This window comes from Dipodomys spectabilis, unplaced genomic scaffold (genome assembly GCF_019054845.1).
Source record: "Dipodomys spectabilis isolate Male_0828 unplaced genomic scaffold, ASM1905484v1 ptg000631l, whole genome shotgun sequence".
In the NCBI taxonomy this organism is placed as follows: domain Eukaryota; kingdom Metazoa; phylum Chordata; class Mammalia; order Rodentia; family Heteromyidae; genus Dipodomys; species Dipodomys spectabilis.
Window position 1 is genome coordinate 404,796 of NW_024871308.1, and position 7,143 is coordinate 411,938.

At 33.5% G+C, this 7,143-nt stretch overlaps 1 non-coding gene across 1 annotated transcript; it reads right to left on the minus strand.

Moving 5' to 3' along the window:
• Positions 1 to 4,314: 4,314 nt before the first annotated feature.
• LOC122101133 lies at positions 4,315 to 4,420 on the minus strand. Its single transcript, XR_006146312.1, has one exon. It is a non-coding gene; the product is annotated as a U6 spliceosomal RNA (small nuclear RNA).
• Between the last annotated feature and the right edge of the window lie 2,723 nt (positions 4,421 to 7,143).

Genomic DNA, 7,143 nt, shown 5'->3' on the forward strand with positions numbered 1-7,143 from the left:
ACAACTCCTACTTACTTAGATATATTCATATGTAAGGCCAATGTTGTCCCCTGTATCCTCATGTTGTACATTACAACTCTATACCTGGTCATAATGTATATCTAGTATCTTATGCATTGTGAACTAAATGCCCCAGAAGTTCCACTTTGCTTTACTTTTTTAAAAAAAATTCTGTCTTACTATTTGAGGATGGTGTGTGTGTGTGTGTGTGTGTGTGTGTGTGTGTGTGTGTGTGTGTGTGTGTGTTTACAAAGATCAGAACATGACATTTTTCTTCATTTCCAATACATCTTTCTGGTCATTGTAAGTTGTGGCTAATGGGAGAAGTCTCTTGTTATCTTAAAGATGAAACAAAAAGATATATGTGCATGTACCACAGTTGTTTATTAGTATATTTGAACACTGAACTTTGATTCATATCTTGTCTGTTGATGTGAATAATGTGAATAACAATGAACTACAGATATATTTTCGAGTTACCCAGAGAGAAATAATCACATGATTGGTGGTTCAGATGATATTTCAATTATGATTTCTTTAGAAAACTGCATACTACTTTCTACAAGGAGAATACTAACCTGTATTTTGACCAAGAGTGTAGAAAATTTCCTTTTCTTCACACTCTCACCAACATTATTACTTTTACTTAAAAGGTAATAAAGGCCAAGTTTTTACTATCTTCAGTACCCCAGACTGTCTTAAGACTGAAATCCAACCTCCTAAATGCTTGGAATTACAAACCTTTACCAGCACACCTGGTTCCTTTGATTTTTTTTTTTTGATAAGAGTTATAATAGTTATAAAGTAGTATCATAGTAATTTTGAATTACACTTCTCTAATGACTTCTGCTCACAAAGCATTAAGCCAGCACAGAAGTTGTATTAAACACAACTGGTAAATCCACTGGTGATATAGAGGGGTTTATGGAAAACATGTCTATTCAAACTTTTGTCCATTTTAAATCAAGTTTCTTGTTAATCTCATCTTTAATCTCTGTATACAAAAATAATTAATTCAAGGTAGTAAAAAAGAAAAAATTAAGCAACTCCTAACATTTTTCAATTTTCAATAACATGATATTGCTTAAATCATTTTCTGTTTATAATTGAGACTATATAACAATTTAGTTAGACTTGTTACATAGCTATATGTATTTTATTTATTTTACATTGATTGCTCTTTCCAAAGCCTGCATGTCTAATTTTGGTTTCTTTCAGTCTTAAGTAGTTCAGATTTCAATCTGAAGAATAAATGGAAGTAAGCAAACAAAAAAATACAGTTCTTCTCATCTGATAATGCCTCTACAAGAATGAGAAAGAGTTCACCATTCTAAGAACCCTTAATTCTTAAGATAAAATTTGTTATAATGCTAATGTTATTACCATTTCAGTGTTGGGAAAAATTGTAATTAAAGGAAGTAAGTGCATGGCCCAAGACACACAGTGTTGAAGGAGATGAGTCAAATTTTCCAGAAGTCTTTCAGCAATACACAAAAGGTAGATAAATTCTCTCCATTCTCTGATACTCTCAATTCAATATTCATATTGTCCAAGGAATAATAGCATAGCAATTATTGCGAATGGTGATTGTTTTCTGTTACATTTTGTCTTCAACACAGACTGTGTTGGTGACATTGGGTTATCATGCACAGAGCTGAGCTTATAAATTATGGTCCAAAGACATGCAAATTTTTTCTGTCCCATAGTTCCAGTATCGGTTTTAAAAAGTTCTAAATATTTTAAATATCATCACTTACTGTATTTTAAGAATTCAAGAATGAAAAAATTCACATATAATCAATCCAAAATGCTTTAAAACTAGGAGATGATAAAACAGGCCCCTGTGAAGTAAATTTTCTTCTACTTTTAAAATTATTCTGAAAGCCATTTGCTGGTTTGTTACACCTGTAATCCTAACTACTTGGGATACCTACTCAGGAGACTGAGATCTGTGGAAGCCAATCAGGGCAAAATAAATTCATGAGATTATTTTTCAAAAATTTTAATGAACCAGCAAAGGGCCAGGAATGGAGATGTAGCTCATATAGTAGCTCACCAATCTAGAGAGAAAGATGTAGCGAGACCTTGAAGCCCTGATTTCAAACTCTGAGCATGCCAACATGCAGGAATGGACACACACTCACTTTTTCAAAATATCTTCATATCAGTATTTTGCATTAATTTCTTTGTTAACGATATTATATGGGTAAAATAGGCAAAATAAACTTCCATCTCAAAACATTTTTATACATTTTTGTTGTAAAAATACTGTACAGAGGGGTTATAGTTACATGATCAAGGTAATAAGTACATTTCCTATCAAGCATTGTTACCTCCTCCTTTGTTTTCCCCCCACCATTGCTTCCCTTTCACCTCCGCAAGTACACTCCTCACACCCACAAGCCCCACCCAATGTCCCCAGCCTAAATTATAAAGTTCGTTTTTCAAAATATTGTCTTGTGCATCTATTGTTATACAATGGGTCAAACTGTATTCCTATTTAAGCATGTTGTTTTTTCCATTTCCCTCCCCAAATTAGAGAAGTGTATATACAAGATGCAGATGCACCAACATCAAATAAATTGAAAACGGGGGTTATACTGTTGGGGAGGAACATATAAAAAAATCACATCTTACATTATAAATATGTGAGAAACAACAGCAAAAAAGAAAAACCACTTCTGTCTCTATCTTGGAGGTCATTTAGCTTAACATCAACTTATCTATCATATACACATAGCTTTTTCAACTTTTCTGCTTATCCCAGACATATACTAGTTATTGCAAATAAGGGATACCATGGGAGCTATGTTTCTTTGGACTTGGCTTACATCAGTTAATATAATTTTTTTCCAAGTCTTTCCATTTCCTAACAAATTGGGCAATGTCATTCTTTCTGACGGAGGCATAGAATTAATATATATACATATATATATATATATACATATATATATATATATGTATATATATGTAATATGTGTGTGTGTGTGTGTGTACACATATACACACAGAACATTTTCCTTTTTTGTTTTTTAGAGCAACTTAGTTTTCCACCTTCATCATTTTTTCAAATGTTTTTCTTGTGATTAAGTGGTTACATAATTTCCCAAATTTCACAATATTGTGGGATAGTGATGCTTAGTTAAAGTCACAAACACATTGTAACTTTGATGGAGCAAATTGTCTATCATGGTCCACAACATTTATGAGTTCTCTGAGCTTTGAAATAGAGTTATTTCTTCCATATGTATACTTCTTTTGTTTTGAAATATGTACATTTCTTTTGTTTTGCAGAGCATCAGCTGTTCCCTCTTTCCCAGTTGTTCCCTCCTTCCCTTCAGTGACATTGAGTTGCTTATTTCATTTTGGTCAATGTCCATTGCAGCTGATGGATCCAGCTGTTGTATGTTTTTCCCTGATTCCCTCTAGTTCTGTGTCATCTTCCTGGTTTCACTTCAGTGTGCACATTTGATCAGCAGAATGGGGTTATTTAGTAGTGATTCAATCAGATGAGTGGAAGTCCTTGGTTTCTTAAGTGTTGTTAATTTTGTCATATTACCTTACATTTTGGATTTAAAATCCACTTATCACGGAGACCATGTGCTGTTTGTCTCTTTGCTTTTGGCTTACCTCACTCAACATGATTTCTTGTAGGTTGATTGATTTCCCTGCTAATGCCATTATTTTGTCCTTTCTAATGACTGGAAAATATTCCGTTGTGTATAGTTACCACAGTTTTTGGATCCATTCATCTCTGGTGGGATATATGGGTTGTTTTCATATCCTAGCTACTGTGAACAGTGCTGCGATAAACATGGAGGTGCATCTGTCCTTGAATATTGGTACCTGTTGTTCAGGATAGATGCCTAGAAGTGGTATGAGTGGGCCATAAGGAGCGTCAATATTTAGCTTTCTGAGGACTCACCAGACTGATTTCCAAAGTGGTTGTGTAAGTGAACATTCACACACACACACACACACACACACACACACACACACACACACACACACACACACAGAATGTTTTCTTGACCCATTCTTCTACTGAGGGGCATCGGGGTTGGTTCCATATCTTAGCTATGGCAAATAATGCTACAATAAGCATTGCTGTGGTGGTTGTTTTAGTATGGACTTGTTTGTGATCATTTGGATGAATGCCCAAAAGTGGGATTGCTGTGTAATAGGGGAGCTCTATGTGGAGTCTTTTGAGGAACCTCCAAACTGCTTTCCAAAGTGGATGAACAAGTGTACACTCACACCAAGAATGCAATAGGCTTCCTTTCTGGCCACATCCATTCCAGCATCTGTTGTTTTAAAAATATGGAACGATTCACTAAGTTGCATGTCATCCTTGTGCAGGGACCATGCTAATCTTCTCTGTATGTTCCAATTTTAGTGTATGTGCAGCCAAATTGAGCACAGAACATTTTTTTATATGTAAAGTGTAATTGATTTTCTTAAACTACACAATTCAACAAAAATAAGTTAAAAAGAATTGTGAAATTTTAGAAACATGTATTTCTTACATAAGCACACATTTAAGAATAAAGTCAAGATTGACATGCCAAAAACAAAATAATTCCAGATATTTGTTGTTCATGAGATGTATAGGAAGAAGAATTCAATTATTCTACACAAGGCACCTGTCATAATGATCATTGCAGCAAATGTTAAGGTTTGTTAAAAGTTTTAATGTTTTAAATATGTTTCATTTTGGGATTTGCTTATATATGGCAAAATCAAGACTGTTTGCAGGTCATAAAATTTTTCGATAAAGTATATAATTTTTCTGGTAGTATGTACTAGTAAGTATGTACATTTCATAGTTTATAGAAACTTTACTAATAATAAGTTGCAAAGACTGTGTAAAGAAGCAGAGTGAAGAGGTAAAATTTTAAGTACACAGTTTCTGTTAAAACTTTAGGGCTCCCTTACGTTATATGTTTGTGATGAACAAATAATGATTTAAGCCACATACAAATGGTGAGATGAACTATAAATAGTAATCTTAGTGGGTAAATTTAAAAGCTACTCATAGCTTTATCCAGATTTAAATGTATAAGAATATGAGAAAATAGTAAAATCAACTGTGTACACTTCAAATACTGAAAACCCTGGTAATTGTTTTCTTTTTTATTTTAGTAATCATTAATATTTAATTATTGTTTTCTTTATTTATAGCATTTTTTCCTTGTTGTAATATAATACAAATTTTTGTGAGTAGTGATTAAGAGGTACTTTGAGAATATTATTGGGATGGCCATAGCATATTTTATAGGTGCATGTGAATGTACAAAGAGCAAAAGTAAAAACAAAATACTGATTAAAAATTTTATCAAGTAGAGCCTGAATCAGGAGTGTTGATAAATGTCCACACCTAAATCTTAACCCTAAGCTGAAGTAGTGTTATTACAGAATTGAGGCTACAAAATTGTTTTGTTTTGTTATGTTTTGTTTTTTTTTTTTTGCTTTGGTTTTGTTGGTTGTGGGGCTTGAACTCTGGGTCTTGGGTACTGTCCCTCAGCTCTTCAGCTCAAGGCTAGCGCTATCACTTGATCCACAACACCACTTTCACATTTTTCTGCTTATGTCGTGCTGAGGCATGAAATCCAGGACCTCATGCATGCAAGGCAAGCACTCTACCACTGAGCCACCTTCACAGCACCTGAGAAACTGTGATTTAAAAAATCATCTGAACAATATTTGCTTTCTGCTTTGGGTTATATAATGAAATATGTGAACACATTTTTATATTTTCGTGAATTGTTATACTTTTAAATTTATACTAACTGCAGCCAATTTATCCTTTTCAAAGTCAAGAAATATTTCTGAGAGTTTGCTTCTGTGAAGAATGTTTTTGCATTTATAATTTCTTCTGAGTCATTTTTATTTTTTATCAAAATCATTTTATATTTTATGTTGATGAGTTATCATACATCAAATACCTTCAAATGTATATGTAGAGTCTCAAGATAGCAGTATGAATATTCTCATAAACCTCTTGTTTATCTGTTACACACTATAAGTATTATGATATTTTTCTCTCTCTTTCACTCTCTCTCATTTCCGCTCTTTCTCTTTCATGCTCCTTGTCTGCTACTTAGAATTTCTGCTGGTCTACTATTATCCTTCAGGGTCCACTGGTTTTGTGGGAACATGATAAGGACCATCAGTTACCCTTGCATTCTTCAAGAGTTATAACAGTGACGTGAAATTATTCTTTGCCATTCTAAATGGCAAAACAACAGATCTAGGAATTCCTTTTCACTTTTAGTACTATTATAAATTTTATCTCATACGAATCATTGAGACTGATAAGATACTTTTAGCCTGGGTCCTAAAAATTCTTTTTCTTTTATTATCAGTAAGTAACAAAAACAACGCTATCCTATGGAAAGTAGGCTGAAGTTGTTCACAGGGATGAAAAACAAGGTAATGGGGGAAGTGAGTACAAAGGATACACCTCATATAGCACAGATACTTAGAGCAGTTTATCATGTACACTTTGTGATAAGGACAATGCGCTGGGAATTCTAGATTAAATCAATGAACACCTGATATATATGAACATATATTTATGTTTGTATATTTATTTATATATGCATATATGTGTATATCGGCCCATATATGTAAACATGAATGTTACTATACACACAAATACACACATATGTACACACATGTACACATGCACAAATGGAAAAAGACACATATATAGCAAACATAAATTTTACTAGTTGTTCAATATGCCTTAGACAGACTGCTTGGAAATAAATGTGTTGAAGATGTATTTGTCTCTAAGAGTTCTTTTACCACTCCTCTTACCTCTTCCAACTTGTAGGTTTAGAGATATTCGACTTGAAAAATGCAGTACAAGTGATAGCAAGTCACTCAGAAATCTCAATAAGTATAGGTCATATGATGTCTCCCTGCTCACCATGGAATCCTTGCTCTTGTAGACACTCTCAACAGCCAAATTAGTAGGACAATATCCTTGTTAAGAATAAAGTTATAAGGCTTTAAATGGCATCCTTCCTTGGGCTCTTTTCCAACAGCCAGCATCAATTCTTAAGCAGATGAGTGACTCCTCAGAAGACTGGAGCGCAGGTCAAAATTTAACCAAACCATATGAAATATCTAAAGTGA